This window comes from Papio anubis, chromosome 18 (genome assembly GCF_008728515.1).
Source record: "Papio anubis isolate 15944 chromosome 18, Panubis1.0, whole genome shotgun sequence".
Taxonomy (NCBI): Eukaryota; Metazoa; Chordata; class Mammalia; order Primates; family Cercopithecidae; genus Papio; species Papio anubis.
In genome coordinates, this window is record NC_044993.1 from 11063160 (window position 1) to 11089607 (window position 26448).

The following is a 26448-nucleotide window of genomic DNA, read 5'->3' on the forward strand; positions in this document are numbered from 1 at the left end:
TTAATGTAAAAAAAGAAAGAAAAGAAAGAAAGACATATGTGAACGTTTAGGGTATTTTAACCTCAGTGGAGATTAGAGCATTTGAGAAAACCCATATCCCCCCACTCAGATACTAATGGATTAAGAAGCAGATGGAACACAGGATGTTGATGGAAATGATGTAAAAATGTGAATTCGAAAGAACTCCTAACAGCGGATACTCCTCCTGATTCCGGAATTTGCATATTGTGACTTGTATTTAAAAAGCAATTTCAAGGTCAGCTTCGGTAGAGAAACACTGAGCTAAGATGGGAAGTAACCCCATTAAAAATCTACAGTGTTCTGCATATTTATTTTTCTTCTTCTATAGTGAGTAATGATGACTCGTAAATCAAAAAATCAGGGTAAATAAATACCACAGAGGTTATTTTATACACAATATATACTCCTTATGCTGTCTATGTATACACACAAACATTTCTATTACTCAAATTTATAACGTGTGTAATACATGCATTCATGCTTTAAGAATCTGCATACGTTTACTTAAGATAGAAAAATATGTATTATTATCCCAAGTCTCGGAAGACCCTGGCCCAAGTAAAATGACGACCACCTCAAATGCATTTTTGTATAATGGGATGAAAGTAATGTTTATTCTTAAAAGCTTCAGACCTGTGGTGTGTGTGTGTATATCTGTCTATTATATAATACATATATAGTATATATATAAATATATAATATATATAGTATATATATATAAATATATAATATATATAGTATATATATTTTATATATACATAGATTTAAAATGTCCAGTTATGTAGACTTTATGGTCTAACCATGAATATCCTATCTGGGTGGGGTTATATATATATATATGTACTGGTATTATAGATTTAGTGTATATATATATTTAGTATATATATAATACCAGTACATATATATACATATATATGTATATATGTGTATATATAGTATATATGTGTGTATATATAGTATATATATACTATATATATTGTATATATGTAGTGTATATATATGAACTGGGTCAACTTGGGCCTTGAACTTGAGCAAAAGCATGTACAAATGTCAAAAACAACATCCACAAGTCTATACCCAAAAGATCGCCAGACCTATGTCACCTTGATGAAGGATGACGGAAGAGGGGCAGGCTAAAAGGGGAAGTGGAATTTGGAGAACTGAAGTTGACATTAAAAGGGGCTGGGTTACCCAGAAATGGGGATTTTCCCAGTAGACTTGGGTACCTACAAAGCCCAAACACTTCTGTGTTTCAGGGAACTTCCTTTTGATAATTTTTAATAATTTGATATCTGATCATTGAATAATTTGACAACCTGGTAAAATGGCATTCTAAGCCATTTCAGGAGCCATATACAAACATCAGCCCTCTTTATTTGCCACTTTTGCCAACAATAAATCTCCTGCTTTATTCATGAGACTAGAGTTGAAACAACTTCTGCCCATTTCTCAAAAAATTAAGTCCACCCTTAAAGGATACACATTTGCCACTGGTGAGCTAATGCCAAAGAAAGAACCAAAAATCAAAAGCAATGCACAAGAAGAAAATTATAAAAAGCGTCCCAGCAATTGTAGCGTCATTAGGCATCATCTGTAAGGGATACACATTACTGAGGATGGCAAACACACCATCCAGGTAGCAGCCTCTCAAGACCAGGCACTGCCTTTTATCCATCTTTAAAGCCCAATACCCAATTCTGTGTCTAGCAGACAGAAGATACTCCATGAATATATGCTGATGATTGTATAAACTGTTCTGGGAGGCATCTGTAATAGCAGCATGGACATGACTTTGAACCCAAGTCAACGGGCAGCAAATCCAGCGAGGCCACTGTCCTGTCTAAAACTCTCCTGTGGCTGCCCACTCCACTTAGAAATTCCATTTCTTTTTCAAATCTTGGGCTGAAAGACTGCAAAACCTCTCCATCCACATCAGATTTCAATCTCAACCATGTCATTACACTTCATATTCTACCTTTGTATTTTTCAGTTGTGCTAAGCCAGCATTCCCCCCGCCTGGGCCTCCCACTCTCGAGCACCATCGCGAGGCGGCCCCACCAGCAGCTCAGCCTTCAGATTCCTTAAAGACTTTCCTGACTTTCCTGAAATTAGGCTGCTCTCATCGCCAGCCCTTCTCTATCACTTTACCTGGTATGATGGGCCATACCGCACTTCTCTCCTGCATATTGCTCTCTCATTCATTCATTGACTACATGGCTACACTAGAACAAAGACACTTCATCTCCCTTCATTGCTGTTTCCCCAACAGTTAGTACATAGTAAATGCACAATAAATCCCTGTGGAATAAATGAACAAATGGATGAATAAACTAAAATGCCCAGAGATGACTCTTTTTTTTTTTTTTGAGACAGAGTCTCGCTCTGTCGCCCAGGCTGGAGTGCAGTGGCGCGATCTCCACTCACTGCAAGCTCCACCTCCCGGGTTCACACCACCATTCTCACTACCTCCAGCCTCCCGGAAGTAGCTGGGACTATGGCACCCTTGGCTAATTTTTTTTTTTTTTTTTTGTATTTTTAGTAGAGACGGGGTTTCACCATGTTAGCCATGATGGTCTCGATCTCCTGACCTCATGATCCACCCGTCTCAGCCTCCCAAAGTGCTGGGATTACAGGCGTGACCCACCGCCCCCGGCCGAGATGACACTTAATATTTGCTGTATTTAAGAAAAGCCCACTGTTGCCAGTTGCTAATACTGAGGGGACAGGTCAGCTCAAACAGGCCCACTGAGACAGCTGCTGGAGAGAAAAAACTCATGAAACAGGGCCCTTGCCTTTGAAGGTTTCACTGTCTCACACGATGGTCCCTCAAGCTCTCTGTGGCCAGGCCTTTGCACTTCATAAATATCACCATCCCAGGAAACACCATCGGTGGTATACACGGGTTCCAACTTGGAGGCTATACTCTGAAGGACGGTCCACACCCTAGGTGGAAAAGGTAGGGTCTGGGCAACACTGATCTACTTCCTGTCTTTCCCGCCTCACCTCTAGTTCATGTCCAGGTGTGTGCCAGTCCTGCCTTCATGTATTTCACACTCCTCTCAAAAGTGCCATCCTGTGTCTTTCCCAGAGGCCAAGAAGGCCCTGACATTCAGCGCCAGATACAAGAACATGAAAAATAAAATCACAGGGTCTGAGTGGGGCTCTCAGCCCTGCTGCTGGCTGCCCAGACTTGGGAAAGTGACCTGTCTCCCCATAGGACGGGGAGGACAACAGTACCTTAGGCAAGGACTTGGAGAATTAAGTCAGATGAGGATTACGGAAACATTGAACACAGAGCTTGGCACATTAAAAAGCTCTATAGCTGGGCATGGTGGCACACACCTGTAACCCCAGCACTTTGGGAGGCAGAGGCAGGTAGATTGTTTGAGCTCAGGAGTTCCAGACCAGCCTCGCCAACATGGTAAAAACAGGTCTCTATTAAAAAAAAAACAAAAAAAATTAGCCAGGCATGGTGACATGTGTCTGTAGTCCCAGTTACTCAGGAAGCTGAGGCAGGAGAATTGCGTCAACCCAGGAGGCGGAGGTTGCAGTGAGCCAAGATCATGCCACTGTACTCCAGCTTTGGAGACAGAGTGAGACCCTGTCTCATAAATAAATAAATAAATAAATAAATAAATAAATAAATAAACAAACAAAGCTCTATAGCTGGGCACAGTGGTAGATACCTGTAATCCCAGCACTTTGAGAGGCCAAGCAAGGCGGATCACTTGAACTCAGGAGTTTGAAACCAGCCTGGGCAACATGGCGAAACCCCATCACTATTAAAAAAAAAAAAAAAAAGTTAAAAAAATACAAAGCTCTCTAAATGTATGTTTAGCACCTCCATAATTTACATAGCCATGGAAAACATATACTCAAAGAAAAGGGATGTCTTTGTTAACGTGTAATCCTTCCACCTGTATCAAACTGGCATAATTAAAAATGAAGCTGTATTGGAGAATGAGGGTAAAAAGTGGCTTATATTATTTGGGTCACTTTTAGGTCAATTTGAAAGACTATTAAAAGTTTAAAGTTTTATCTTCCGCTCTGCTCCCCTCTCCAAAAATCCATATGTATGTTCCTCTTGATGGAAATGTGATATATCAACATGTTTTAAAATCTAAGAATTGGAATGATGGATGAGAAGCTATTTTGAAGTTCCTGTAGTTTAAACCTATATTTCCACTTAATTTTCCAGGACCAGGTTTAGTACATTTTTACCAAACAATATATGACCATATTCCAAAATCCAAATGGATTACTAATGGATTAATATGCTTTAAAAAGCATCTTTACAAGATTTAACCATGAAAAACTCCTTGCTTCTCTTGGCTTCTGTTTAGCATGCGACACCCTGTAATACTTCAAGTTAAAGAGTTACAGAAGCCTGGAATTTTATATGAGCCTGACAGTGATGGATTAAAACCATACTCTAGACATACTTCAAACAGTAGCACTGACTTTTTTTTTTTTTACTTAACTCATAGTTGATCCACTGGAGCCATTTTCTGGAAACTGTGATTGCTGAGCTGTTGTCAGAAATCTCTCCTTACCTAGGGTAAGTTGGTTTCCAAACCAAGAGGAAAAAGTACATGAATACATGTTCCAAAACCAATCCAGCCTGTGAACCTTGCCCAAGGTGTACCAGCCAGAAATCTGAGACGTCCTGGAATTCTGAAATTCTTACCAGAAAGCAGGTTAATATTCACCACTGGCATGGGTTTTAATAGGTTGCCTCAACGGCTTGCTAGCAAGCATTTACATATCTATTTAGTCACTGAGTAGCTAAGCCTACAGAGAAAAGAGCTCTGGAGAGCAAGAAATCTTACCCATCCCGGGGAGATCACGCAAAGCTTGGGTTGGTTTTGGGGTCTTCAAAAGGTTCAGAGTCATTCCGGATAAGTCCAGAGAAAACTCGCTTGGGATGGACCACTTGGGATGCAGCCGTCTTAAGCCCTGTCCAAGGGTTGAAGGCCCACGTTAAAGGTACAGAGGGCATACGCAGCAAATACCAAAAGTCAACTATTAAACTCGCTGCCTTTGCCTATTAGATCTTCTCATCTTGCCTTCTCTATTTCTGTCCATGGACCACTATTCTCCGGTTCTGAGACCAAAAGTCATCATTACCCCCTTCTCTTTCCTTTCCATCACAACCAATCACTTTCCCTCCCAACTTATGGCCAGTCTCCACTCTCCTTTCATTCCTACTCCCCAAACCCACTGTGTCGGCAGCACTTCAGCATCTAGCAACTACAATCCCATCACACTCTCCTAGCTTGTTTCTTGGACCCTAGTTGCTGCTGCTTTTTTTTTTTTTTTTTTGAGACAGGGTCTCACTCTGGCCCAGGCTGAAGTGCAGTGGTGTGATGTGAGCTCACTGCAGCCTCTACCACTTGAGCTGAAGTGATCCTCCCACCTCAGCCTCCCAAGTAACTGGGGTACAGGCAGGTGCCATCACGCCCAGCTAATGTTTGTATTCTTTGTAGAGACGGGGTTTCACCATGTTGCTCAGGCTGGTCTCAAACTCCTGGGCTCAAGCGATCCACCTGCCTTGGCCTCCCAAAGTGCTAGGATTATAGCTGTGAGTCACTGAGTCCAGCCAGCTTCTTCCTTCTTAACATCTGCTTTCTGTATGCCTGTATTTAAATCTCTCAGGAACACACTTGTTATCATGTCATTATTCTATTAAATCTGCTGTGGCCCCAGTGTCAAATAAATAGAGTTTAGATGCTGGGTTCTGGCACTGAAGATCCTGAAGATCCTCCACAAAGACCCCACATTAGCAAGATCCGCATGGTGGTGGGTTGCGGGGTAAGACGGTAGGGTAAAAACAGATGCTACTTCCCAATCATGTTCTCTATACGTTTCAACGTTTGACAAGTTATGTTTCTTTCTTTTCTTTCTTTCTTTCTTTTTTTTTTTTTTTATATGGGGGTCTCACACTGTTGCGCAGGCTGCAGTCCAGTGGCGTTATCGCAGTTCACTGCAGCCTTGACCTCCGGGCTCAAGGGATCCTCCTGCTTTAGCCTTCCAAGCAGCTAGGACTACAGGTATGCACCACCACACCCGGTTAAGTTTCTTTAATTTTTTTTTGACAGATGGTGCCTCTGTCTGTTGCCTAGGCTACCCCAAACTTCTAGTCTCAAGTAATTCTCCCGCCTTGGCCTCCCGAAGCACTGGCATTACAGGTGTAAGCCACCTCACCCAGCTGCAGTTACGTTTTGATACGGTTTCGCTGTGTCCCCACCCAAATCTCATCTTGAACTGTAACTTGTAACTCCTACAATTCCCACATGTCGTGGGAGAAAGCTGGTGGGAGGTAATTGAATTGTGGGTGCAGGACTTTCCCATGCGGTTCTCGTGATAGTGAGTAAGTCTCAAGAGATCAGATGGTTTTAAAAAACAGTAGTTTCCCTACACAAGCTCTCTTCTCTCCTCTGCCCCTATAATTGTGAGGCCTCCACAGCCACATGGAACTGTAAGTCCAATAAACTTCTTTATTTTATAAATTGCCCAGTCTTGGGTATGTCTTATGCAGCAGTATGAAAATGGGCTAATACATGTCTTAAAGGAGGAGTACACACTGGCTCCTCTGACATATCCTAACCTAAGCTATTCCACCATCTTGTTCTTCAGAACTGTTATGTCAACGTCTCAACTTTTTTTTGTTTCTTGAGACAGAGTCTCCCTCTGTTGCCCAGGCGGGAGTACAGTGACACAATCTTGGCTCACTGCAACCTCAGCCTCCTGGGTTTGAGCGATTCTCCTGCCTCAGCCTCCTGAGTAGCTGGGACTACAGGAATGTGCCACCATGCCCAGCTAATTTTTGTATTTTTAGTAGACACTGGGTTTTGCCAAGTTGGTCAGGCTGGTCTCAAACTCCTGACCATAGGTGACCCACCTGCCTTGGCCTCCCAAAGTGCTGTGATTACAGGCGTGAGCCACCGTGCCTGGCCAACATCTCGCCTTTTAAAAAAGTGTTCGAGGAGTCTCCTACGGGAGATCGTGCCCAGGGGTAGCAACTGATGCTTTCGATTTGCAAACCTTGCTCCCCCAGTCCAGCCTTCTGTCTCATAGAAACTCTTATCTGAGAGTGTGGGTGAGTCTCATTCCCAAGGTATGGACAGGACGTGGTCTACTGATTCGACCAGAGGGCAGGCAGCAAGATTCAACCTGGACGATGTCCTCCTTCTAAGAGACTTTATGGGACTTATATCTGTCCTCCAGACAAGGGGGCTGGGCCAGATGACCTCCAAATGCCTCCTTGCTCCTCACCTTGTCTGTTTGTTCTCCAGGAGGGGCTTGGGACCAGCCTGAGTCATCTCTCTTCTGGGAAGGTCCCTCCCTACCACTTCCCAGGCCCTGAGCAATGGGCCAGCTCTCTGTGATGTGGATATAGTCTGTTTTAACTCCACCGGGTCCTCCCATGGGGGGAGTTCGCCCCAGAGGCCACAGCTGCAGGCTTCTCTTTCAGGGAGGTCAGCAATTCCAGCGCTTGGTCGGCACCTCTTGAAAACGGTGCCAGGAACATTTCGAGGACAGCATTTTCCTTGGCAGGTGTGCCTGCCGGCAGGGCCCACTTCAAGGTTTGCAAGAGCAGGAAAACGACATCTGGGATCTATCTGTGGCTGTCGGTGTACACATTTTGAGGGGCAAAGTGAAAAAGAACTGTCTGACGCAGCATGTTCTTATCCAGGCATAGGCTGTCTATACAAAGAAAAACACCAGGGTGGAAAAATGGCCTGAGGGGCACCTGGCATTGTCTCAAGGGCTGCCTTAGGTCACCGCCTGGTCAGTATGAGAAGCTCCTCTCTGCTTGCGGACAGGACCAGATACCTTCATCCCTTCTGAAGAATTTAATACAATACTTTATGAGCAGCTTAGATAAAGGGCTACCCCTCCATGTTCGAAGGACTGGGAGTCAAGCCCTTCAGACACACCAGCAATTCAAGTGGTGTATTAGTCTGTTCTCATGCTGCTAATACAGACATACTTGAGACTGGGTTATTTATAAAGGGAAGAGGTTTCATTGACTCACAGTTCCACATGGCGGGGGAGGTCTCACAATCATGGCAGAAGGCCAGTGAGGAGCAAAGTCATGTCTTACATGGTGGGAGGCAAGAGAGCTTGCGCAGGGGAACTGCCCTTTATAAAACCATCAGATCTCATGAGACTTATTCACTATCACAAGAACAGCATGGGAAAGACCCATCCCCATGATCCAATTACCTCCCACCATTCAAATCCCTCCCATGAGACGTGGGGATTACGGGTGCTACCGTTCAAGATGAGACTTGGGTGGGGACACAGCTAAACCGTATCAAGTGGGTACTGCCAACGTGCAATTGCCTTCAACCTTCTGCCCAAGTGTCTTGTCCTCTGTGAACAGTTGGAAAAAACTAAACACTTGTCCCTCTGTATTCCAGGCAGACCTGTAGATGACCCCATGGCTGCAAATTCTGCACTATGTTATACCTAATTACTTTTATATGTGCCTCCTCTATTAGACTATAGGTTTCTCAAGGTCAAGGATCCTGTACTCATTGCTTTGGTATCCTCACCTCTGCCCTCCAAGCAGATGCCTAGCAATCCTTGTTGAGCTGAACTGGCTCAGCCCAGCAAAATATGCTGACTATACAGAGTTGTATATTTCATTTCCAGCTCAAACTTTTATGTGCTGAGGACTTCCCTTTTTCCGTCCATCATTCTTCCATCCTGTTCATTTCCTTAGCAGGGTAGGTGTCCTCTCAGCCTTTCAGTCTCCGAAGAGAAGAAGACCTTCCCCGTCTACCATTGACACTGGGAGTTTCTCTTACTGTTCCTAGAGCATGTTGACCTGGGTTTCCATTATCCCTCCCCACGCAGCATCTCCAGGGTCTTGTCAGTTTTCCACTATTCCTGAGTGTGGTAACTGTCTGTGGATGTGCATATAGCTCTGTTTTCATAAGCTCCTAAGGACAACGATAGGACCCTTTATTTTGTTTACACTAAAATCTATTAAATTCTTTTTTTTGGGGGGGGGGGGACGGAGTCTTGCTGTGTTGCCCAGGCTGGAGTGCAGTGGCCGGATCTCAGCTCTCTGTAAGCTGTGCCTCCCGGGTTTATGCCATTCTCCTGCCTCAGCCTCCCGAGTAGCTGGGACTACAGGCGCCCGCCACCACACCCGGATAGTTTTTTGTATTCTTTTAGTACAGACGGGGTTTCACCGTGTTAGCCAGGATGGTCTCCATCTCCTGACCTCGTGATCCGCCCATCTTGGCCTCTCAAAGTGCTGGGATTACAGGCTTGAGCCACCGCGCCTGGCCAAATCTATTAAATTCTTATTTACCATATGCTCATCACTATGTAAAACATTTCATGTGCATTTCTCATGTGATACTCACATCAAGTGTAGGAGACACATGTTGCTATCCCCATTTTATGGATGAGGAAACTGAGGCTGCTAGTGACATGTGCAGGTTCATAAGGGTACTAGTTAGTGATAGGGCCTGGGAATGAACCCAGAACTAATTGAGCACAAAGCCCGTGCTACATTTAACTGCCATTCCGCTTGTCTTTGTCACCTCAGTGCCTTGCACAGCGACTGACCTGTGAACAGTGGGTACTCAGCAAATATGTGGGGTGGAAGCATCACAGGTGCCATGGAACCTTGCTAAGACTTTTCAGTCAGTTCTTCTCCTTCACTTTACTCATTTTTCCATTCTGCTCTTTGTCCTTGATAAATCTACTCAATAGGATTAACTGCAATTAATAGGAAACCCAAACAGTGGTGCCTTCAAACTGAGTGAAGTTTGTTTTAAAAAAAAAAAAAAAAAAAAAGTCCTGGTTGGGTGCAGTGGTTCATGCCTGTGATCTCAGCACTTTGGGAGGCTGAGGCCAGCAGATCACTTGAGGCCAGGAGTTCAAGACTAGCCTAGGTGACATGGTGAAATCCTGTCTCTACCAAAAAAAAAAAAAGAAAACACAAAAAAAATTAAAAAATTAGCTGGGTGTGGTGGTGCACACCCGTAGTCTCAGCTACTCAGGAGGCTAAGGTGTGAGGATTGCCTGAGCCCAGGAGGTCGAGGCTACAGTGAGCCATGATTGTGCCACTGCACTCCAGTCTGGCTGCAGAGGAGATGCTGTCTGGAAAAGAAAGAAAGAAAGAAGGAGGGAGGGAGAGAGGGAGGGAGAGAGGGAGGGAGGGAGGGAGGGAAGGAAGGAAGGAAGGAAGGAAGGAAGGAAGGAAGGGAGGAAGGAAGGAAGGAAGGAAGGAGAGAGAAAGGAAAAGAAAAGAAAAGAAAAGAAAAGAAAAGAAAAGAGTCCTGAAATAATCCACCCCAAACTCTGGGGCATAGTGTAATTTTCAGGACCCAGGTTCCTCCCGTCTCCATTCACAATATTGTTTCTCTGCCAGACCCCACATCCCAGACAGCAGGAAGAGAAAGAGGAAAGTGAAGAAGGCGAGAAGCCATGCTTCCTCGAAGGACACGCCCTAGAAGTCCATGTGGGACTTCCCTGCCACCCCATTGGCTACAACTGGGTCACATGGTCACAGGGTCACTGAGAGCTAGCTGCAAGGGCAGTTAGGACAGGGAATGTTTATCCTAAACCACCATGTACCTCTTAGAAAAAATTCTCTTTCTAAGAAAGAAGGATGGGCTAGATACTGGGTAAAAAGGCAAGGGTCCGTGCACAATCGCATTTCCTGAGCCTGAAACCCAGTCTTTCTTGGGTTTATGGCATTGCCCCGGGTCAGATTCTGGTCATCTTGGACTGACTCTCTGCAACCTCATCTTTCCATTTTCTTTTCAAAGCTGCCTTCCTAAATGCTCTTCCTGAGCTCTTTGCTGAGCTGGCTGCAGCATGCAGTCCACGCAGGTCTTTAGTCCCCATCCCAACCCCAGAAATAGAAGCAGGGCCTGGCAATCTTATCCTGCCCTCCTTCTCCACCAGACTCAATAAATATCTGGGGAGGAGAATGACTGAAGGTATGGCCATCTCACTCGGATCCCAGATCCCACTCACATACGGTGCCAGTATTTTTTTTTCCTCTCCTTAGCGTTGGAAATACATTTTTAAGCAGTGTTATATAGCAGTTCCTCTTCAAAATCCTTCTTTCCTATTCTTTAGTAATGTCTTTATAAATCACTGTTATAAAAATAAGGCAAGCAGAAGGAAAAATATGCAGTACCTAGAAACTGAAAATTCAAGTATTTGCTTTTTATTGGACACTTGAGGCTCTTAAAAAAAGAGAACTGCTGGAAAACTTAAATACAAAAAAATCACTGTGTGATAACATAAAAGCCCAACAGAACTGAAGAGTTTACGAAAATAATTTGAATATTTACGCTTCAATTTATGATCTGAAAATCACCCCCAAACCATGTTCTTATTCTTAAATGGATTTCTTGAGAGAGAGTTAAATACATTTTGATTATTTTGACATGATGCCTGCTTGGATGTTCTGTGCAATGATTTGAAGGCAAAAAGGAAATTCTTTAAAAATCTAATGAAAGTATATGTGAACGTATATTATATATACAGAAATGTACATTTATATGCATGTATATATGTAAAGTTTAACAAACATCTCAATTTAAAGGGGTACTTCTGGTTGTTGTTATTGTTACGGGAAAATGCTGTAAATTTAACACAAATGAAGCCTAGAGCCAAAACACATTATAATTCTCTTGACAGAGAAGCTTGGGTTCAAGTTCATATGTTTTTATTTTCTAAAACTGAGGCTTGCATGATCACTGAAACTGTGTTTTATACACATTACAGAAACACAGCAATGCAGATCCATAAAAGTGTTGATGAAAGAGAGCCAAATATACCAAGTGATCACATTTTCTTTCCTATATTTTTTTTCTAGTAAGTCAAAGAAACCCCTTCTCAGAATTTCTTACATTTCATCTATTTAGGAAGTGTATTTACAACTATTTTAACAGGCCCCCAAAGCATCGAGTATCTGTAACGAAAAATCAGTATTCACTTCAGAAGGGGAAAAGATATTCGCAACAAGAAAAGTGGTAGGGAAAGCATAGTTCCCAACACTTTATTATTAAACTCATGGGTTTAATGAAAACCAAACATGGAGAATACATTATGTAAATACATACGGACAAAAGGCTTTTGAAGTCCAGGCGACCACAGTATCCAAGATCTGGGAGTACGATTTTTTTTGTTTGTTTGTTTCTGCATTCTAGCAAGACTTCATATAACACTCACACACACATACACACACACAAAACCCTGAGATTGTTTATTCAGTTTTAAGCACAAATCTCTGCAAACTTAAGCAGAAGGGATGGCTAGGAATATGTAAGCGTCTGGGCAAAAGAATAATTCATTGAACTTCAGTTAGAAACAAAAATAAACAGTAAGAGAAATCCCTACTTAATCTGCCTTCCAAAGAAAGACATTTATTCAAGGATACACAGGCAAATTCCCCCACGCTGGAGCACTGAAACGAAACTAAAAATCAGAAACAAAAGATACAAGCCCAGGCACCAAGTAAGCTCAATAAATAATTGCTTGATTAAGTCTGATAATTATGTCTTAATTACCTTCCTTCTCTCCAATTTAGATTTAAAGGAAAACACAACTGCAAATAGTTATGCGAACTACATAGGGTTGTAGGGCTAGTATCTATGCAACTTCAGAAGTCATGACTAACATCCATTTATCAAACATCTATTGAGTGCCTACCTGCAGGCTGGCTCTGGGCTCCGTGCTGAGGCAGGGGGATGAAAAGAGAACTTCTACCCCAAGAGAATTTACAAACAGACACGTAGACAGACACGTGGTAATAACAGAACAGTTATTAATGGTCTGCTATGTGCCAAACGTTGGGATGTGTTATCCCAGATAATCCTTGAAGCAACCCACTCAGTGTATCTTATGATTATTATCTCTGTTTTACACAAAAACTCAAGGAAATTAAATGATTTGCCCAAGGTAACCAGGATCAACAGTCAACCAAGAGCAGGCTCTGCTGGAGGCTGCTGTCATGCTCTTTCCCGGAAGATCAGACTCAATGGATAAGTAACAAGCAGCCAGGCATTGAAAATCCTGCTCACGAGTACCACATACCTCATTCCCTCCTCAAAACAAGGCCCATTTTATACAGGAGAAAACTCAGGCTGGGGAAAGCATCACAGTGAGTTTCTCGAGGTCAAGAATGACGCCCGGGCAGGGCATGGTGGCTCACACCTATAAATCCAGCAATTTGGGAGGCCGAAGTGGGTGGATGGCTTGAGCTCTAGAGTTCAAAACCAGCCTAGGAAACATGCCAAAACCCCATCTCTACAAAAAACACAACAATTAACCAGGTGTCATTGCTGGTGCCTGTGCTCCCAGCTACTTAGGAGGCTGAGGCAGGAGGATCGCTTGAGCCCAGGAAGTAGAGGCTACAGTGAGCCTTCATCGCACCAGTGTACTCCAGCCTGGGTGACAGAGTGAGACCCTGTCTCAGAAAACAAAAACAAAAACAAAACCACAAAGTGGCACTCAGCTCTCGATACCCAGACCCAAGGTCTTTCCAGAAACGTAGAAAGACTTATCTCCATCAAGTCTTTCAAAAGCAAACAACTTTCTCAACACCTTAACAACTAATAAAGGCCATACCAGTGTATGCTGTCCGAAGATGAGCCCTTGTTGAATGAATGAACTGACAAACCACTCCCGCATCACAGACCAACAGCAAGGAAGTATATGTCTGCTTTCTGCAAAATGACTGAAAACAAGTTTCTAAATGGCCACGACTTTGCTGTGCTGCTCCTCCTCAAAGACAAGGGTTGAGAAGCCATAGACACAAACTCAGAATTTCAGTAACCAAGAGAAATTATAGACAGTTACATTCAAATTGCATGGGCCAGGCTTTATTTTCTTTCCTCTCCTTCCTTCCTTCCTTCCTTCCTTCCTTCCTTCCTTCCTTCCTTCCTTCCTTCCTTCCTTCCTTCCTCCCTCCCTCCCTCCCTCCCTCCCTCCCTCCCTCCCTCCCTCCCTCCCTCCCTCCCTCCCTCCCTCCCTTCCTTCCTTCCTTTTTTGAGATACGGTCTCACTGTCACCCAGGCTAAAATGCAATGGCATGATCATGGCTCACTGCAATCTCCACCTCCTGGGCTCGGGAGATCCTCCCACTTTAGCCTCCCAGGCAGCTGAAATCACAAGTGGACACCACTATGCCTGGCTAAATTTGTAAATTTTTGAGAGATGAGCTTTTGCCATGTTACCCAGGCTGGTCTCGAACTCCTAGGCTCAAATGATCCACCCATTTTGGGTCCATCCACTCCCAAAGTGCTGTTTTTCCTTAGGGTTCTGCAATTGGCTATAAACCTCTATCAAGAGCAGTAGTTTCTCCTTACCTGTCCTCTCTGTCTCCATAATTGATCATAGACTCTACAATTTACAGTTAGCTCTACCCACATCCTTTCCCTTCTCCCTGCCCTCCTGGTTCACGTTCTTTCTGCCCCATCGCCTTCGTGGTCTGAAACAGTCCCACATTTTACCTTCGCTCTGAAGGTAGGCAAGGGTGTGATCAAATGAAAAACCAAGAAATGACCAAACCCTGGTAGGCTAGAACTAGGGTTTTAGCCAGGCTCTTTTCCTCTGAGCACAGCTTTCTCGTTGGCCAAATCATCGCCCTGCAAGAGCAAACAGCATCTTCACCCTCAGAGAGAAACAAAATATGGCCAAAGATCTGGAAGGTGGAGACTTCTCTTCTCAAATCTTGGCAAAAGATACATGCAAAAACCTGGTTCTCATTGAGGAAAAGAGTTCTTTACAGTTTGATGAAGCAGAAATATATTTTACAATGTGCATCTCCTCCCTGTAATATTATCCCTTCTGTTTTACAGCAATAGCTCCCTAGTGGAAACAAGCAGAAAACAACACACATAAGCGAGTTCCTGGTTAAGATACTGGGAACTTAAAGCAGGACATGTTTGAAATGTGAGGGTATTTTTTAACACCAAGGAAGGTAATTATTCCCTGGGACTTCGTGGACATATTTTGCCCAAGAGCTGTCCTTTCAAACAATAACTGAGAAGGGTGAATCTTGCTTTGTTGCCAGTTTAGAACTTTGTGTTTATCATCTGGGCAGTCGAGGGGTTATTTTCCTCAATCCCAGTATGCTGCCACCCAGTGGCGGCAATGATCAGCCTTGGTCATGTGGCTTCTACAAGGCTTAGCCAATGAGCACTTTTTGTTTTTGTTTTTGTTTTTAAGTCAGGGTTTTACTTTGTCACGCAGTCTGGAGTGCAGTGGCAAGATCATTGCTCACTGCAGCCTCGACCTCTCAGGCTCAACCAATCATCCCACCTCAGCCTCCCCAGTAACTGGGACTACAGGCGCACAAAATCATGCCTGGATAACTTTTGTATTTTTTGTAGAGACAGGGTTTTGCCATGTTGCCCAGGCTGGTCTTGAACTCCTGAGCTCAAGTGAGCCTCTTGCCTTGGCCCCCCAAAGTGCTGGAATTACAAGCACGAGCCTCCAGGCCTGGCCAAGTATGTTTATTTCAAAAAATAAACATTGAGAGCACACTGTGTGCTAGAGTCTAACAAAGGATATACGCATTTTCAGACATATGTTGACACCAACAATTACAACACATTGCAATAGTCTACAAGAGATGTCTATAAGGTATTATAGAAATACTTAAACAGACAACATCATATCGCAAACTCTACAGAATGACCAGATTATAAACTTATGCAAGGTATTAATGGTTACTCTCACACAGAAACCAACTAATAAATGTTGAATGAATAATCGTGGAGCAAATTAACACTTTCTAAACAGTCAAAAGGCCTCTGATATATGTTTTTTACCAATACTGGCTTTCTTACTTGCCTAACAACAGTGGAAGGATTTTATACATCAGGAAACTGGGCTGAAGAGAGTCTTGCGTAAATTACTCAAATACAACCAATTAGCCTGTAGCAGAGACAAATTTTAAGCGAGATATTTTAACTCTAAAGCTTCGATTCTTTCCATTCTGTCATTAGTCTGACTTTTTAATAAATATTTGTGGATAGACAAGTTCCATTTTTGATGACGATATGATGGCAGCAAGCTCCATTTTTCAAACAAACTTTAAAAGCAACCCCACCCCCTAAAAAACCTCTCCTAAACTTAAAATCTTATAAAACTTGTCTAACCACATTAGAAAGTTCTTTTCCAAGATGTCTATGAATTCACAGCTTCAAGACCAAGCTTCAGAGACCTCCCAGGTACCCTCCCCAGTCTGCCCAGCCTTCTTTCTCCTTCTCTAACCAGAGCCTTATCTATGGATTAACAGTTCCTAGTGGTCGGGCATGGTGGCTCATGTCTGTAATCCCAGCACTTTGGGAGGCTAACGCGGGCGGATCACAAAGTCAGGAGATCGAGACCATCCTGGCTAACATGGTGAAACCCCATCTCTACTAAAAATACAAAAAAAAGCCAGGCGTGGTGGCAGGCTCCTGTAGTCCCAGCTACTTGAGAGGCTGAGGCAGGAGAATGGCATGAACCCGGGAGGCGGAGCTTTCAGTGAGCCGAGATCGCACCACTGCACTCCAGCCTGGGTGACAGAGTGAGACTCCGTCTCAAAAAAAAAAAAAAGAAAAAAAAAAACAGCTCCCATCACTCAACCCAGATCACAACTCGTGAAACTCCTGAATCCTTCTGACATTTCCAAAGCAGTTATAAAAACAACTTTTAAGAATAAAGTTCACACGACTAATTTTTTCCAGTAGGAAAAAGCCATATATTATTTGATTCATAGAAGAGTGAAATGTCCCCCCACCCGCCATTTGTAGAAAAAGCTGCTAACACACTACGAATGGAAAATATATATATGTTATGCATGTAGAATTTTCAAAGCTCTTTTCTGAAAAAGTTGATATTCTGACTCCCATTCCCAAGAACGAACAAAACAAAATATAAACTAGATATTAGGAAACGTAGGCTCAAAAAATAGCAGGCTGCACCCGGGACTTATGTAGAAGAAAATGACTGTTCTATTGTTAGAATGATCTGAACTAGAAATAATGATGTTGATAATGATGATATTCTGGTGAAATTAAGCCATGGTGGGCAAGGTAGAAGGAGAGGAAGAAAAAGAAAGACGGCCAGGCACGGTGGCTCAAGTCTGTAATCCCAGCACTTTGGGAGGCCGAGTTGGGCAGATCACCTGTGGTCGGGAGTTTGAGACCAGCCTGACCAACATGGAGAAACCCTGTCTCTACAAAATTAGCCTGGCATGGTGGTGCATGCCTGTAATCCTAGATATGCGGGAGGCTGAGGCAGGAGAATCACTTAAACCCAGGAGGCAGAGGTTGTGGTGGGCCAAGATCGTGTCATTGCACTCTAGCCTGGGCAATAAGAGTGAAACTCCATCTCAAGAGAAAAAAAAAAAAAAAAAAAGAAAAGAAAAAGAATTACGTCTCCTGAATATGAAATATTTTTATCTACAGATTTTAGATTTCTAGGCAAATAAAAATTTAATTTTAAGTTCTTATTTTTAGTATGATTAATAAACCCTTATTGAAAATAGGCCATATTACTTAGCAGTGGTGCCCTGGACTGGGACCCTGAAGCTCCAGTTCCTTTAGTTAGTCCTTAGCTTTATGGTTTGAGTCAAACGTGTGAGCCTCAGTTTCCTTCTCTGTAAATAGGAAAGTTGGATTCCTTTCTTATAAAATCCTTTCCAAATTAAAAAGCAATCACTGAGGCTGGTTGTGGTGGCTCACACCTATAATCCCAGCACTTTGGGAGGCTAAGGTGAGCAGATCACCTGAGGTCAGGAGTTCAAGAGCAGCCTGGGCAACATGGCGAAACCCCGTCTCTACTAAAAATACAAAAATTAGCTGGGTGTTGTGGCACATGCCTGTAATCCCAGTGACTTGGGAGGCTGAGGCACGAGAATCGCTTGAACCTGGGAGGTACAAATTACAGTGAGCCGAGGTCATGCCACTGCACTCCAGCCTGAGTGACAGAGCGAGACTCTGTCTCAAAATAAAATAAAATAAAATAAAATAAAATAAAATAAAAATCACTGAAATATATGCAGAATATATTCCTGATAAAAGAATCTTTGTTTGCTTGGGAACATTTGATCATACTCTGGAGACTCTTAATGTGATTTAGGGTGGGGCCTAACTACACCCATGTAACCTTAGGTTGAAGATGAACCATTCTAAAAAGACCAACAATACTGCTTGGGACATTGTAACACAGTTGTCAGTTGACTTGGAGGCTGAGATCAACTATGTGGGCAATCAAGCAATCACACCTACAAAATGAAGACCCAATAAAAACTCTGAACACAGAGGCTCAGGTGAGTTTCTCTGTCTGACAATATTCCATGCATACTGCCACACATAGAAACCAGAAAAGTACTCTGACCTGATGTCATGGGTAGAGGGCCATAGAAGCTTCACATCTGGTACTTGTCCTGGACTTTGCCCCATTTGTCTCTTCCCTGATCTGATTTTAACCTGTATCCTTTCCCTGTAATAAACTGTAACTGTAAATACAATAGCTTCTGGTAAGTGCCAGAAGTCCTTCTAGCAAGTATCAAACATGAGGATGGTTTTGGGGACCACCTCAAACTTGCAGAGGGTGTCACAGTAAGGACAATCTTGGGCATCATGCCTTCTAACTTGCAGTTACCCCCTTATTCTTCACAGTAGCCCATGAGAAGTTTAGACACACACTCTGCTTACCGTAACAGTTAGCACTCAGAAAGAGTTGCCAGGAACCCTTTCCTCTCTTACCTCCATGACCTGTAAGTCATCCAGAATCCATGTAACCTCCCTGAGCTCCAGTTTCCTCATCAGTGAAAAGAGAATGTAAGCTGCTCAGTCTCAATGACAACTTTATTATGAGACTTGATTAAGAGAATGACTGTGAAAGCTCTTTGAAAATGGCAACCTCTTTTTCAATTATAGGATATTAAGAGCTGTTGTTACCATGATTTTGCAGCTTAAATGCTTCAGGATTCCATTTACTCTCCTAATTTTACTGTATTCCTCATGACCAGTGAGTCTACCTTTCCATCAGCAGGTGCTGAAATTATGTCAGCTAGAACTTTCATTAGCAAATGGTTTTAGTCGGTGAAAAGTAATGGCAAAACAAATGCGGCATTTTGACGTAGCTGTATCTATTCTGGCACAGTGCGGTTTCGAGGCTAATGTCTTTTCAAACAGCTCTGTTTTGCCTGCAGACTTGAATACCCTCATTATAGTGTTTGAAAAAAAAAGTTCCCTTATGTTTTTTTAAAGAGCGCCATTCTTCAAAAAGATGTCAAGAAGCTCTTTTTTTCCCCCTTGCTACAAGGTGTAATGTAGAGATAAGCACAAAATCTGGTTGGAAATGTGACCTATATTGGACTGGCAAAGCTTAATATCAAGCAAACAGCTAGTGTGGGAGCTGGTTTTGTCCTACCTTGCTGCTGGTATTTGCAGAAAAGTACCACATATTATGCGTGGACAGTGAGAGCAGTTTGAAAGTCAATTACAATTTTTAAAAATTGAAATCATTTGCTCATCGAGCTCATCAGAGTTTTGAACAAGTCCCTGGCCTTCCTCACAACAGCCAAAGCCAGGTCTTTTGGAAAACATTTTATTTTCATGCTCAGTGTAATAAGAAGAGAAAAGTCGTGTTTTGCAGATGAAATGGTGCTGATAATAAAAAGTAGGTCACACTTTCTCTCTCTGTCTCCATCACTCTTTACTTTCTCTGAAAGACAAAGGAGTGTTTCCAAGACATGAATCAAGCAGGTCAGGCACCTGACCTGGGTGTTCTTTGCACTCTGAGTAAAATTAGGAACATTTTCACTCAAAGCTGACATTTAACAAGGGCAGGGAACTTGGAAACAGTAACTGCTTTCTACGTGACTGATAAGGAGGGCTGGGGTGGGGATGCAGACAGCGGTTCCTCCAGGCATTCGGGATCAGCGAAAATCACAGGTCCAAAGAACCATAGGTGGCTGTGACCTTAGGACTTGGGACAGCAAGACAGAAAACAGGCACAAGGAGAAAAGCATGACATCTGCACCCATGGGAGACAATGTTATTGTGCATTATTATTTATTTCTCCAGCTATGAGGAGATTTCTACAGCTATGAGGAGATTATCCCTGCCCCAGAGTGACCAGGTCACTTTGTTTGGCCAGTGAAATGTCAAGTGTCATGTCCTGGAAGAAACTTTAAGAACTTGTCTTTACTCTTTCCCCTGGAGTCCTACAGAGAAGCTGTGCTGTTACTCTGGATCCTGGCGTGGAGAAGACCAAGAGCAAGCAGAGCCAGCTCTTGATGGCCCTACATTGTACACAAGAACTCAGTCTTTGTTTCTGCAAGCTATAGCATGGTGGGGTTGTTTGTTACTGCGGCATACCTAGTCTATGCTGACCCATACAATGACCCTCAGGGCTTCCCTTCCAAAAGTATGAGAAGGAGGCAAACAGTAAATAAGCTTATATGTTTGGCAGTCTATATTTCTAGATCATTTTTTAGCTCAGAAGTGGGCGTTAATATATCCATAATCAACTGTACAGACTGGACTGCAGTTGCTTTGGCACACACTGTGTCTCCAGGATCCCCACATAAGAAAATAAAGCCACTTAGTGAGGTGCGGTAGCTCATGCCTGTAATCCCAGCACTTTGGGAGGCCAAGGCGAGTGCATCACGAGGTCACGAATTTGAGACCAGCTTGGCCATATGGTAAAACCCCCCCTCTCCTAAAAATACAAAGATTAGCCGGGTGTGGTGGTGCGTGCCTGTAATCCCAGCTATTTGGGAGCATGAGGCAGGAGAATCGCTTGATCCCAGGAGGCAGAGGTTGGAGTGAGCCGAAATCACACTATTGCACTCCAGCCTGGGAGACAGAGCAAGATTCCATTAGAAAAAGAAAAGAAAAGAAAGCCACTTAAGGAGACTGATTGCTGTTAGAAGGTAGTGATGGCTTTCTAAGTGATGATCTACCAGTGGTGGCCCTGTGCTAGACCATGGAGCAAAATGCACAAAGACAATCCTAGACTCAACTGCCTGAATGCAAACTCTAGAATCTACTACTTCCTTCTCCTTGATCCTGGGTGACTTGTCTGAATTCTCTGAGCCTCTGCTTAGCCATCTATAAAAGTAGGCTAAGAGTCAGGGGATGCTTCTGCCATACAGAATTCTGCTAAGTGATCCTCCTGCCTCAACTTCCCAAAGTGCTAAGATTATAGGCATGAGCCACCACGCCAATTTAAGGGAATTAAATAAATGAATACCCATAAGAGAATAGCACAAAGCCTACGCATGTAATAGTTACTCAAAGTATGTTGGTTATTGTGGTCACTGTTCCTTTGGCTGTTTAGTAGGATCTCAAGTGAGTTATTAATTTGAATTGGAAATGAGGAACATGAACAGCCCCCCTTGGCGGCGGCTGCTGTGACTGAACTTAATGAAGTTACACACTACGTGACACCATGACTATTTGCACCTGAAAGTTCTTTTTTTCTGCCCTGGGTCCAATCAGAAAGCTCCTCTTCTTACCACAAGTAACCACAGTAACAACTCCTCTGTGTTCTTGGAACAGGTAGCTCAGAAAAGACAGGAGAAAGCGCTCAGATTTGGAATGACGGATCATGTGAGACCCCACACAGGGAAGAGAGAAGCCACTTTAAGTTCTGTAATATAGAGCTTAGACAAGTAACTTGACTCCTCCGAGCATTAATTCTGGAATTTCTGAAATGGGTATAGCGAGAGAAAATTCCTCCAATGCCCGAGGATAGAGTAAGATAATGGATGCAGTGGCAGGGCTTTCAGGATGAAGCTGATTTCAACATCAACTGTTATTATCATTAGTAATAAAACTAAGAATACCAATCCTGCCAGGAATACACAAAATAGTAACAAGCATTCTGCAGCCTGTCTCGGAAAGAAGAAATAGTTTTCTTAACAGCCAGCCTGTCTGTGTAGAGACCTCTGAACACATTCGTAACAGAGACAAAAGACGTGGGTCCTGAAACTGAGAACAACCCAGTGACATTCCAGCACTGCCAGAAAAAAAAGGGATGGAACATGACCTATGTAAGAACCCAGCCTGGGAAGAAGAGAGGTTTCATGGCCACAAATCAACAAGGACTCCTTAGGAAACGGAAGAGAGAAACAGGAAATGTATATAAGATGCCTCTTACAAGTACAACTATTATGTATCCATTTATTTATTTTTCTTATGTTTTATTTTTTTTTAAATTTTGATAGGGCTTTCTTTCTTTTATTTTTGAGACAGGGTCTCACTTTGTCACCCAGGCTGGTGCAATCACAGCTCACTGCAGCCTCAACCTCCTGGGCTCAAGTGATCCTCCCACCTTGGCCTCCTGAGTAGCTGGGACTACAGGCATGCACCACCACGCCTGGCTAATTTTAAAATATTTTGTAGAGATGGGGTCTCACCATGTTGCCCAGTCTGGTTTCAAACTCCTGGCCTCAAGTGATCCTCCTGCCTCAACTTCCCAGAGTGCTAAGATTATAGGCGTGAACCACCACGTCTAGCCTATATAACAATCTCTTAAACTATTTTTGTTTAGTTTTAAAAAAAGATCTCACTTAGGATATCAGTATTTCTGATCTACATGTAATCCTCGTCAGTATCATTTTCATTCCATAATATGGGTTTTTCTCAATCATTAAAAAATAGCAGATATTTATTAACACTTCTTATGACATATGGTGGTTGGTTCTGGAGACACTACCAAGAACTGGAGATAGAGTCCCTGCCTGCAAGTAGTCACAGCCATGTAGGAAAGCAAGAGATATTAAATGACAAGTTACAAGTGCGATGAGTGGGAAAGTTCAAGTGCACGGGTTGCAGTTCCAAGAGAATGAAAATATGTTTGATGGTGGGAGTGACAGTGGTTGGAGATTAGGAATAATTTCTGACGGACCATTTTGTTGACTTCGTGAAGTCTTGAATTAAATTCTTTTTAAAAATCAGCCAGCTGTCGGGGTAGGTAGCTACCCAGACTAGATGAACCTTGCTCAGTTCCTACACAAATGCAGGTCAGTGGTTCCCACTGACTAAGGCTGCAATAGGAATTACAAGCCTCTAGAGGTATTTAAAGGCTGTTTATTTGAGGGTGGGACATCACAAAACCATCCCACTGTTCTTTTCATAACGATATTCTGACTTGAGTTTGGGGAACCACGCCTCCTGACTCTGTTTGGGAGCTTTGGGAGGTCTGCAGTACCAGCTGTAGGGTACATTGTGTGACCCAAGACTTGTCAGACTTCCAGATCTCCATGGCTACAAAAATTGGTTCAGAGCGGGCATGTGGTCCACGTCATGTCAGACAAAATTCCAGGAAAAGAGCAAGTCTGGTCTTCTCCTACCCTACTGAATCTGGAAAGATGTGGTTTAGAACAGTCAAGATTTGTCATAAGACCTAAGGAGTGAGCTTGTCACAAAATGGTGCCAATGCTGAAGAAATAAAACCAAGGGATGAAAAGAGGGGAACCAGGTCCTGAAAGTTTAGCCCCTGGATCAAGCTTTACCTGATCCCCTTACCACATCTATATCTTTCAGTTAATTAAACCTGTTTGAATGAACATTTTTTCTACTTGCTATCAAAAGTGTTTAACAGTGGCAACTTCACACAGCAGAAAATTGAAAACTGTTTGCCTGACCCTGGGTTGTAACAATTGGATAAACTTTCCCAGAATTTATCAGACATTTAGCTTAGAGATCATCCTAGAATGAGTCACTTTCATTTTGTCTCAAGTCTGAGATATTGTGCCTGGGATGGAATTTTACTAACAGGCAGAATGACCATTCGTCTTTGCTCGTCCAGGCCAATCCCAATTTACATCTGTTGTCTTGGTATAATTCTTATTATTAGTATCTCATTTCACTCTCAAAAGTATTCAAAATCCACTGAATGGTAAATTGTAAGGTCACTCTACTGGTAATTCTTCTTTATAAACTTTTCCTTTTAGAGCAGAATCTCCCCAAATTCTTTCTAGTGATAATTGTGGCTAATTATACGCAGTGAATAATCTCATCTTGCCAGTCTTCCCATGTTTGACTTTTGGGGGATTAATCATAGCTTTACAGCTGTGAAACGAGGTTCTTGAAAGCATGGTATTATTGTTTTATCTAAAGGAAACCCCTCTGAAACAGGGTCTCCATCCATCATACCCCCTGTAGTAGAAAGGGCTGATTAAAACTTCCTGGCCTGCAAACTTGTTTGTTAACATGGTGCTTCCTCCCTGCTGGCAGCATAAGGTCTTCCTCGTGCAACGTGTTTAGGATTCGGCTGAGAGCATTGTTTTATCAAGATGGGATGGTTATCTGCACGGGAGTACACTGTGCTGGGAATCTGGCCGCCTCTGTAAACACAATGATAACATCGTATCTGCACGCTCAGAGAAGACAATGGTTCCAAATTCCCTTTTCCTAATTAGAGTTCAAAACAATAGGTGGGAAACCTGAGGCCCCACTATCATTATCTATTGGCCTTCATTTCTGGGCATTGATTGAGCTTGGAGTGTTTTGTGTGTGTGTGAAAAATTGCAAATTAAAATTCAGGCCTCTTCCATTTTTCTTCTTTGAGTGTTCTTCCTGTTATAAAGCTGTAGTGATCAAGATTAAGAATTGGAAGAAGAAGATTTGAGAGTTATAAACACACGTGAATGATACCAAGTTCCTTTTCCAAGGGATTCCAATAAGCAAATGTTTGATCAAGGCAGATGATAGGATGAGAACTGGTGCCATGTTTTTTTTTGTTTTTGTTTTTGTTTTTAATGGTTTTGGTCAGGGAGAGGAAGAGACAAGCACTTTACCCAAACGGTAAGAAACTGTTTGTCTTCTGAGTCAGTGAGTGCTAACACTGTCTGTTATTTTCCTAATAGGAACCAGCAATGTCACAGTGCAATTTTTCATTTTTTTAAATCCTCAAATGCCCAGTCCCCTGATAACATTTGGCGCACTGATCTGCATGCGACATTCATTGTTGGCTCATTGGCCAGCATCATTAGAGGGACAGTCATTACTAGCAATCAAGTCATATTAAGTCGATTTACATTTATGATTGCCCTGTAGAGTAACAATTAAGCTATTTAGATGGAAAAATCTCCCAGGCTCCCGTGAAAGGGGTCTTTCACATGGCAGACACATAGCATTTACTTCTTATGGAACTGGAGCAGCCAAGATAAATGACAGGTGACCAGATTCTCTGTTTCATGACTGGAATGGTCGTGTAAAGGGAACCCTTTTAATCTGTACAACCCAAATGAATCATGATCTGATTTGGGGTGAGTGGTGGTGGAATGAATGGGGAGGCATATGAAGAAAACTGGAGAGTAACTTTTAATTACAACAGGAGTCCAAGCTGCCACTTGATCTCCATTTAACCAGCCAAGAGGTCTTCCAACTCCTGCTCAGAGCCCTTTCCTGAACTTCTAGATCAGGGTAAGTAATCATTTTCTATGTCTTTGGTGTGAACCACTATCTTACTACCGAATACATGACTGTGGAATTAACTGATTCTCTGTCTCTCCACCAGGCCAGACCACAGCCTGCTCACAGGTAGGGCCATCTGGTTTCCCTCTTACACTCATAGTGCCTAATAGTTCCTGATCCCACACTCTGTACTCAATACATTTCGTTACACAAAGCATCAATTCCCATTCAGTTACTCACATAAGAAATCTTCTGCATTAAAAAGAAAGAAAATTACATGAAACTGGAACTGTCTCGAAGTACAGTGTTCAAGCTGCAACTTCCTCATTCATTCACTCACTCATTCACTCACCTGCAAATATTTCTGAAGCTCATCCTATATGCCAGGTACTGTTCTAAGTGCTGAAGACATGAGTGGACAGGACAGATGAGGTCCCTGCTCTCTGGCAGCTAATAGTTCACGGGAAGGCAATATAATAACTTAGCAATAAATTGAATGAATGAATGAATGAATAGATAATATCAGATAGTGGTAAGTGCTAGACAGAGAAATAAAATAGAGTTATGGGATAGAGAAAATGTGAGTAGTGACTTTGAACAGGATAGCCAGGAAGGACTCCTGTGAGGGGATGTCATACCTGCATCAGAATGATATGGTCATACTTCATTTCCAAATGCAGTTGTCAAATCTCAGTTTCATCTCTGATGACCCTCAGATGGACCAATAATATCAGTGAATTTTCTGCTACAATTTCTTGTCCAGAATAGCAGTATGGGCCAGGTACAGTGGATCATGTCTATAATCCAAGCACTTTGAGAGGCCAAGACAGGAGGATCACTTGAGGCCAGGAGTTTGAGATCAGCCTGGGCAACATAGCAAGACCCCGTATCTACAAAAAATACAGAAGTTAGCCAGCCATGGTGGTGCACACTTTAGTCCCAGCTATTCAGGAGGCTAAGGTGGGAGGATGGCTTCAGCCCAGGAGCTGGAGGCTGCAGTGAGCTATGATGG

At 42.9% G+C, this 26448-nt stretch overlaps 1 protein-coding gene and 1 long non-coding RNA gene across 4 annotated transcripts in view; one reads left to right on the forward strand and one right to left on the reverse strand.

Annotated features, from left to right (window-relative positions):
* The window catches only part of WWOX (WW domain containing oxidoreductase), a 1119479-nt gene that overhangs the window by 271525 nt on the left and 821506 nt on the right, over positions 1-26448 (reverse strand). The window lies entirely within an intron of this gene.
* LOC116271221 lies at positions 4502-25998 on the forward strand. Its single transcript, XR_004179643.1, has 3 exons — positions 4502-5007; positions 18171-18328; positions 25357-25998. It is a non-coding gene; the product is annotated as an uncharacterized LOC116271221 (long non-coding RNA).